Below are 9,772 nucleotides of genomic sequence, written 5' to 3'. Positions count from 1 at the left end.
ATTTGCAGTCATAGCACGTGCTGAACAGTTAACTGCGCTTCTTACCCCAGTGCTTGTCACTGTGTGCATGTGTACTGCCTCGTCAGCGTAAGCGAGGCGATAGGTCTGGTGAAACATACGGCAGAGCTAAAGTACCAGGTCTGCCACATGGTCAGAATCAAGGGTTGAAAGGGCACTCCAAGCTCAAGAGGATTTGGGCCTTTGATGCTCTTTAAATCTCTTTGAAAACAGGGACAAAGGGCTCCTGGCCTGCCCCTCCATGGAGTATCCCTGCACGTCAGAAGTTAAGTGAGCTGTGGAAAAGGCAAAGAGAGGGTGGAGAGCAGCTTTCTGACTTGTTCATAAATCACCAAAGATTTGGCTCCCTCTTTCTCCTTGCAGTGTAAGGAACTCCTCCAGCCTTTTCTGCACCCAGTTAAGATCTACACACAGTCCTCTTACTGTTTCAGAGCAGTCTAACATCCATTTAAATGCTTCACAGAAAATGTCTGCCCTAGAGAACATACAACCTATATTTGACATAAAAGTCAAGAAGCAAACCAAAATGATAAAAAGTTGCTGATAATGCTATGAGCATTGCACCTGTTTTCATGGTTATTTTTTGGTCTAATTCCAGCCATCCACTTCTAAGATAGTTGCCCTGCAAGCAAATCCAGTGACATTTACTTACTTTTCTGTTCATACGATGTTTCCAGTTATCACTTCTTTTAATACACAGACACTAACAGGGTAATTTTTACTATTAGACCTACATGGATGATATTTCTGTTTCCAGTCCTGAAATACTCTGGCAATAAAAATTTTCAAGGTGTTGACTGCAATCAAGCAACATACACAACTTTTTATTTCCCCTTTATTTTAAATGTGTTGAAAGAATTCATCGAAAGCAAAGCCAGTTTCTGCTAACAAAGAATTTGCTTTAAATTGCCTCTGCAGTTTTGATACAACCCTTAACGATTTCTTAATGTCTTGTCAGTCCAGGATCTAGGATGGATACAGCTCTTTGATGTCATGGAGCCCTGGCTGTAGTCGTTAGCTTAAGCTGTTATTTGAGGGCACAGGCTCTCATCCAGCAACATGCATCTCTCCAATGAAGTCCACTGGTGTTCAAAACGAGGCAGTGATGAGGCTGGGATTACTAGCATCCAGGGATGCTTCTGCTGGAGGGAAGAGACCATGCTGTAGTTTGCAGGTTCCATGGGCAGGTGTCTGAAGGAAAAAAGGGGCAACAACCCAGAAGAAGAGGTGGGAGAAAGTAGGATGACAACAGAAGAACATAAGATACATAAGACGAGACCACACTGTGTCCCTGACAAAAACAAGAAAAAAAAATCAGCCTTTGTTTTAAGGTGTCATTTGTGATGAATACAGCTCTTTGGTTCCTGCTTTTTCCTTTCTTCCCTAATGAACAGCTAGGCATTCCTGGGGTTTGACACCTTCTAACCACTTTTGGCTGACAGAAACTGCATTCATTACTCTATGCTATAAAGTCTATGAAAGAGCTTAAGGGAAGAAAAACTTCCCAAAAGATTGTTTAATAATATTTCCCCTACATCTTGCATTGGGGGAAGTTTGGGTCCTGTTGGAACAGGCTTTGAAAACTGCACGTCCTGAGAACTTCACCAGGTGTGGCAACTATACCTGTGGAGATACATTCACAGTTTTTCCACCGTGCCACCTGCATCTGTGGTTCCTAAAAAGAGAGGGATCTAAAACCAGGAGGAAAATCTATAATATGGTAAATACAGCTCTGTTGACTGCCATCCTACTTACTCCTTCCACAGCTAGCTAGTCCTTGGCTTCATGCACAACTCTTGCTCCGTGGGGCACACTGTGTGGAGTCCAGTTAATGTCAGAGCTGACACAGCTGTTCCCACCCATAGAGAGAAAGGTAAAGACTTCCTCTCTGCACGGCAGCCCAGGGCTGTGATTAACAGAGAGCTGCTGTTTGCTGCTGCCTCTTCTTCGCTCATCAATCAGCTGAGCAGCCAAATGCCACAAGAAGGAAACTTAGCTTTGTTAGCTTGCAGTCAGATTACTTGTTTCAGGAGAAATTTGATGGAGGCACGTGAAGGCATGTACATGCATTTTTTAAAAGCATGAGAGAAAAAAACCTGTAAAAATACCAAACTGTCACTCTTGAATAAGTCTGGAGGAGAATCACAGATATTAAAAATGAGATTTGAAATTGGGTAGTTTTTTAGCAAGTATTACTACAAGGCTCAAGAGGAGGAGAGCCACATAGAACCTTCATTTTATGGAGATGATCCTATAATCTATTATGTACCTCTAACACTGTGTACAGGCACTAGGAGGAGCCAGAAACAAAAGACTGCACCATCGCATCCACCTGAAGAGCCACACTCAAAAGCATCACATTGAAGGTGACCCCCTCTCTCTATATGTATGTATGTATGTATGTATATAAAAATGCATGTGAGTGTGTTTAAATACGGCTCAATTACGCAGCAGTTGCTGAATTTGGAGAAACTTCCCTGTTAGGTCAAAGGCATTTTACAATACACTTTTGTCTAAAAGCTGTCATCTTTGCTATTTCCTTTATTTCGCAGTCTTGCTATTGATTTCCTACAACATTGCTTGAAATGCCTTTGCTCTTAGTCTAAAACTTGAAGATCTCTTTTACTACTTACTAAGTCATACCTTCTTTATGATGCCCAACATTCCCAAAGCCAGTTGGTCTTAGTGTCCTCACGCACGTGTCTGAGGGGCATAGGTGGGAGAAGCACACATCCCTGGGAAGTCAGCATCTCCTGGGCTGGAGCCCAAGATGCAGAAGGAGCGGCAGGAATCTCTCCAGTACTTGCTTGTCAGGAGATTCTTCAGCTCTATCTTGTACATGGGAAGCCTTAACTATTTGGGCACATTGTGAACTCTGAGCCTACATTAGCCCATAGGCAAGAAACTTCGTATAGCTGTAATCACCCATCATGTCTAGAGAGCCGTCCTTGGGGAAGGCAGCTCACAATACTGCTTACGGGTACAGCAATCCCTCCATCCCAGCACCATCACCTCTGGTGATACTTGCGCTCTCTGGTGGAAAGAACGTAACTGGCTCCAGCAGGCGAAAATACAGAAAAAAATAAAAGCGTGCCTGTCACGGTTTAGTTTCTGAAAACTCATGGTATTTTACTGAAGTCTAGTAAATATGTAAGAGTCATCATCATAGAGAAAATAATACTCTAGAAAATATTTTTCTTTCTTCCATTGCAGTGCCAGATACAAGTAGTAAAATAAATGATCAGCAATTCCAGACAAAATGTCTGTTGTTAGCGTTTTGCAGAGTCATAACCACTTAGGAACAGATTATTTACAGGATATTGGAAAGAGCAAAAAGTGTGATCCTACAGAGAAAAGCAGAATAGTTATAATATGGCAAAATTATAAGAGACTTCTAAAATTAATGGGTGGAATATTGATGTACTGTGATGAATACAAACACCATGGTGCCATTATTTGCCTGCTTTCTCATGTTGGGTTTTTTTTTTCCTTGATAGGCTCTATTTCTGGTGCATGAATGGCATCAAAAGAAAGTACAAGTATCCAAGGTGTACCAACTCGGGTCCATGGTTGCTCTAATAGAATTGAAACATGGCTTTGCAGTTTTGCATTATATCACAACACATAATTCGAAATTATGATTGGTCAAAATAAAACATTGTGACCCATTTGTCTTGAAACTTAGCCAATTTGTCAACAACTATATTTATGAGGCATGGTTTGTTTTTTCAAGATTTTTTTTTAGGACACGGCCTGTATATTAATAACATATATAATAACAAACCTATAAGAGCAATTTTCTGATCTAAAGAAAAACTCAGCTCCTGGCAGTATGCCCTCTTAAGCACTTACAAGATGTAGGCATTTGGGCATAGAAGAACTAAATTACCTAAATGAATCTGAAGTTTTTCTACTACAAGGTGCTGGCAGACATACTACTTTTTCTTCAATAGGGACTGGTGTTTGGATAGATCAGAGATCTCCTGTTCTTGCAAAAGAACCAAAAATAAGAGCAATGAGCCAAAGTGAAGTTCTAATGATGTCATCACCTCTGAGCCTTTTTTGTATCGAGCAAGACTCCTTCACTAAGAAGAGGATGCTGTCTGGAAGTCACGAGTTGGGGGGGAGTTACTCCAGATCAAAAGCCAGCCAAGTGCTAGCCCCCTTGCCCCCACCCCATCTCCTAGTTATAAGAGCTCGCTTAGTGGCACCTCCTCTCCTTGGTGCCAGACGGTGCTGACCATCTTCCAACAAGGCTTCTCTGGGCATCCCACCCGGCCCGGGTTCCAGCTCTTTGCACACCCATCACTCTCTTTCTCAGACAGCTGTCACAAAGCAGGGGACAACATTTCTGGTATGCTGAGTCACATGAGACAAGATGGGTCACACGTGCTGAATCTCACCCAGAAAGGGGCTACAGAGAACAGGCTGGAGAGTACTCATTAGGGCAGGACCAAATGGACGAGCTCATCTTCTGGCTTTAGCATTGTGCCTCTCCTTGCCCCACAACTCCTGAGCAAACTTGCCACAGTCAGCAGACAGAAGGACATGCCTGTTACCTGCCTCTGGCACAGCCGGTAAAAGAGTGGGAGAGAGGCTGAAATGCTACATGTGAAAGGGGAAATGGTCCCCTCTTCCATGAGAAGTAACATGCTGAGCTGTCACATATCGTGTGCGAAGATTAATGGGTCTATTTCTGCTGGCAGGGCTGTCAATGAAGAGTGTGCGGTGGTATCACCTCAGGCTGACTGTTACGCTAGCTAAATCTCATAATGAAGACGTGGTTATAGCCACCTCGCAGGTAAAGGTGGCATCACACAGAGATGCTGGAAAAAGCTCTGCTGGCCAAAGTGCAGTTTTGCCAAACCAAGCATCTCTTAACACTATTATACTGTCCTGACAAAGCACTTGCTTCAGAATTCATGTTAGACTGCATGTATGGCCTCTTATGAACCTTCTCTTTCTTTCATGTCTGTAAAAAATACTCTGGAGCTCAGAGGCAGAGAATTAGTGGGAGAAGTTTGGATTGATTTTATCTCTGTGCATTGTAATTATATAAGCAATCATTTAATTGCAGTGATTGAACCTACTGTGCTTTTTTTGTCATTGTTCTGCTCACAGCTTTAAAAATGAAATTGATTAAATAACTATGATCTCATCCTGCTCCCTTTGCTTATGTCTATAACATGGGACTCAGGGTAGTCTCAGGTCTTGCACATTCTGGGTGCTAGGTCTGAGTGCACACCCTGCTGTGTCCCACCCTGGCATACACATTTGCCTGTGCCAAGTCCAAGCCACCGTTCCACCCACCTGCAACAAATGTAGAAAGCTCAAACAGTCAAGCTTCTTCTAAAAATTCTGCCCACATTCTGTCTGCAGGATAAAAAGAGCATCTCTGAACAGGTGGATGATGAACCTGGCAGCACTAGTTAATGGGCGAGATCTTTCTTTGTTGTTCATGTGCCTACGGTAGCACTACCAGCAAAACATTCTAGCATAGACTAGGTCAGAGTAAGCTACAGGTACAGGTCTACAGTTTTCTTCTTGCCTTTCCAGCACAGAGTAAAACAGTTAACAAAATTCATCCTTCAAAGGACCAAAAGAGGACATGTGAGGTAACCATGATGAACGATGCATTTATAACTCTTGTTCCAGAACCCTTGTAAAATCAACCATGTATCAATCTTACTCCACTTTACATTTTTTAAACTTGGCTTGCAACCACAATTGACAGAGATATATACTTGCTAATTAACAGAAAAGCCGGGATTTGGGACATAGAGAAGTTCCTCACTAGAAATACAGCACATAGCAGACCCTATGAGCAAGTTAGAAGCACAGTTCCCAGCTTCAAAGTACATGGAATTATGAACAACTAATTACTTGACTAATCGCATCCCCAGAGCTACGCTTTGATGGGTAGGATCCTGAATGTTCAGAGGGCTATTCCAAGTTCACAGGTGCATGAAAAAGGAAAAGAATTCAATATTAGCTGTGACATATTTTTGCTATACTTCAAAAGTCAAGAAGTAAAATATTTCTAGTAACAAGATAGCTGATAAAGTTCTGTAAAGGAAAACTGTTCTTAATATCTCAATGTATTCTTTTATTCTTGTCATTTCATGTTCACTAATTAGACTCACAAAATTCCTGCCAGTTAAAGAAAACTGTCTATGCGGCATATGTGGGGAACTGAAACATGGGACAAGCTAAGGGCAGGTTTGTCTGCCACAAGGCAATGCTGTATTAGAAATCCCTGAACTAACTGCAGACAAGCTGGTCCAGCAAAGATACTGGTCTGGATCTTAAAAGTAGCCTGGCTAATCAATCTGTTCTCTCAGCAGGGTCAATTAACCTATGTACGGAGCTGTGCTAACATAGCAATATGGCTCTGGTTGTGGATCTCCGGAGATCTCAGCAGCTTGCTCCTTGGTATCATGCAGGTGTACTCTAAATCACCTGCCTGGAGTCAGACAGGCAGAAGGCAGCTGCTCAGTGAATGGAGTGCAGGATTTCCCTGTGTCCTGGGCAAATACTTTGACCTCTGAGTAGCCCGTTCTTCTTATGTCTGTACTGTAAACTACCTACAGCAGATAAAACCATGTTCTGGCTCTGACAACGTTTGCAGCTTATAGGTGCAATGTATAGGACAACGTATTTACAACACAAAATGATCAAATTGCTTCTCAGGCAGCAACCTGTTCCTCCTCCCAGAGACCTAGCCCCCATATTCTCAAATACTGTATTAAATGTTGATGTAACACCCCTTCAGGAATCCCAGGCCCCAGAGACCAAGGTGAAAGTCTGTAGCAAAGAAGATGTACCCATGGTGGAGGAGGATCAGGTCAGGGAATACTTAAGCATACTGGACACATGTAAGTCCATGGGCCCTGAAGGGAAGCACCCACAAGTGCTGAGGGAGCTAGCAGATGTCAGTGGAAAGCCACTTTTGGTGATTGAATGATCATGGTGACTGGGAGAAGTGCCCAAGGACTGGAGGAAAGCAAACGCCACTCCTAACTTCAAGAAAGGCAGGATGGAGGACGCCGGGACCTACAGACCAGTCAGCCTCCCCTTGATCCCTGAGAAGGTGATGGAGCAGTTAATCCTGGACACCATTTCCAGACACATGAAGAACAAGAAAGTCATCAGGAGCAGTCAGCATGGACTCACCAAGGGGAAGTCATGCCTGAGCAACTTGATAAACTTCTATGATCAAACTACTGGCTTGGTAGACGAGGGGAGAGCAGTGGACATTGTCTACCTCCCGTAAGATCCTCATAGAGAAGCTGATGAAGTATGGGCTGGATGAGCAGACAACGAGGTGGATTGAAAACTGGCTGAACAGCCGGACCTGGAGGGTGGTAATCAATGGCACAAAGGAGGCCTGTTGGAGGCCTGTAACTTGTGGTGTACCCCAGGGGCCAATACTGTGTTCAGTCTTGGTCAACAGCTTCATTAATGATCTGGACGATGGGGCAGGCTGTAACCTTGGCGAGTTTGCAGATGACCCGAAACTGGGAGGAGTGCCTGGTACACCAGAGAGTCGTGCTGCCATCCAGAGGGACCTTGACAGGCTGGAGAAATGGGCTGACAGGAACCTTGCAAAGTTCAGGAGGGGGTAGTTGTTCCTCCCTGCACCCGGGGAGGAACAACCCCAGGCACCAGTACGTGCTGGGGACCAACCAGCTGGAAAGCAGCTTTGCGGAAAGGACCCGGGGGTCCTGGTGAACAGCACATTGAACATGAGCCAACAACATGCCCTTACAGCAAAGGCAGCTAATGGCATCCTGGACTGCATTAGGAGGCGTGTTGCCAGCAGGCTGAGCGAGGTGATCCTTCCCCTCTACTCAGCGATGGTGAGGCCACACCTGCAGTGCTGTCTCTCCACTGGGTAGAGTCCAGTGAAAGGCCACTAAGATGATTAAGGGGCTGGAGCACCTCTCATATGAGGAAAGGCTGAGAGAACTGAGGTGGGAGAAGGCTAGGGAAGGCTCAGGGGGGGATCTTATCACTGTACGTAAATATCTGAAGGGAGGGTGCAAAGAAGATGGAGCCAGGCTCTTTGGAGTGGTGCCCAAGTGACAGAACAAGAGGCAATGGGCACAGACTGAAACACTGGGGGTTCCCTCTGAACATGAGGAAAACCACTTTTTCACTGTGAGGGTGACCAAGCACTGGAACAGGTTGCCCAGAGAAGTTGTGGAGACCTTGGAGATATTCAAAAGCCTTTAAGGCTACAGTGGCAACACCCTAAACCTGAGTGGAGTAAGAACTTACAATGATGTTTCACTACCAACCTCAATGACTTAATCACTGGTGGTTTTAGCGCGTGGATTGGGCAAAAAACACAAGTGAGGTTCATCAGCTGGGAGCTGCCATGGGTAAAGAAAGTCACTAGGAAAGAAACAGAGCAGGCAAAGAAAAGCAGAAGAAAAATGAGGACACAAATAGCGATGAGCTGATAAGGTAGCACTCTGAAAACCAAACAAGAACTTACTAAAAATGAATGTGACAGAAATAAAGAATTATGAAACTTTTATTTACTATCCAAAGACAATTTCCTCCCCTTTATTGCAAACCTCCTACTGATAACAACAGTCATTCGGCGTGGTTTGCAGAAAGTACTTAGTTCTGGATTTACACTCCAGGACGCAGATCACAATGATACACAGAATTGGTTTTTTCCTCCTTCTGGTGAGTTTGACATCCTCGGCAGAGAAGATGCTGAAGCACCAGGAAGAAAAGGGAAGCTTGCGTTCACCCTTTGATAGGAAGCAGAGGGAAAAATAAAATGTCATCTCCTTAGGTGTTCCTGCAGTGCTGAGAAGGGGTGAGCAAGAAGGCCGATCACAGACCCACAAGCATTACCCCACTATGTGAAGGAAGGGGTGCCTTCATGGAACGGTCACTTGCTACTGAGGCACAGCGTGGCAATGCTATCCACTGGGCTTTGTAATTCTGACGTGAACTAGCTGAGTATGCCTCACCCTCTTGAACACAGAGATTATATGATCTTTCTTTTTTTGGGGGGGGGGAACCCAGCTCCCACTGCCTACAAGCAGGCGTGAACGCGTTTATCTGTTGTGTGCGAAGACGCGAGGGGCTGTTCACATGACTTTTCATTTGCGGTTGTTGCTTGGTGCGCAAAAGACATCGCTAAATAACACTGATGTAAGGGGAAACCCTTTGTTGTACGAAAACCGACAAACCCGACCAGTTTGACACCCGTGTCCTTCCCGGGCCGCCGAACGCCTCTCCTGTCCCGCCGTCTCTACTCAACTCCCCCTTTTTGCCCACCCTCGGCAGCCCACTTCTCGCCCCACGCTGCCCCACGGCCCCGCCCGACACGGCAGACGGCTTCTCCGAGAAGCGCCGGCTCAGGGCACACGGCCAACCCGCCCGGGCACCGGCCCCCAGCCCCGCTCCCCTCCCGCTGCAGCCGCCGCCGCACCGGGCGCCCCTCACCCGCGGTGCTGCGGGACGCCGGGGGAGCCAAGGGCCGAGCGCCCCCCTCCGCCGCCCCGGGCTCACGGGGCCGCCCCGCCACCGCCCACGCCGGGCAGCTCGGGGCCGGGGCCGGGGCCGGGGCCGGGGCCGGGCTTCTCCCTCACCGCCCCGCCGGCAGGGGCGGGCCCGGCGGTGACTGCGCCGTGGGCGGGCGGCGCGGCGCGGCGCGGCGCATCCCATCCCCGGGCAGCCGGCCGGACGCCTCGCCGCCGCTCCCGGCTCGGGCCCTGCGCGGGCTGCGGCT

The sequence above is a fragment of the Accipiter gentilis genome, chromosome 32 (genome assembly GCF_929443795.1).
Source record: "Accipiter gentilis chromosome 32, bAccGen1.1, whole genome shotgun sequence".
Classification (NCBI taxonomy): Eukaryota; Metazoa; Chordata; class Aves; order Accipitriformes; family Accipitridae; genus Astur; species Astur gentilis.
Note: the sequence above shows the minus strand (reverse complement) of the source record.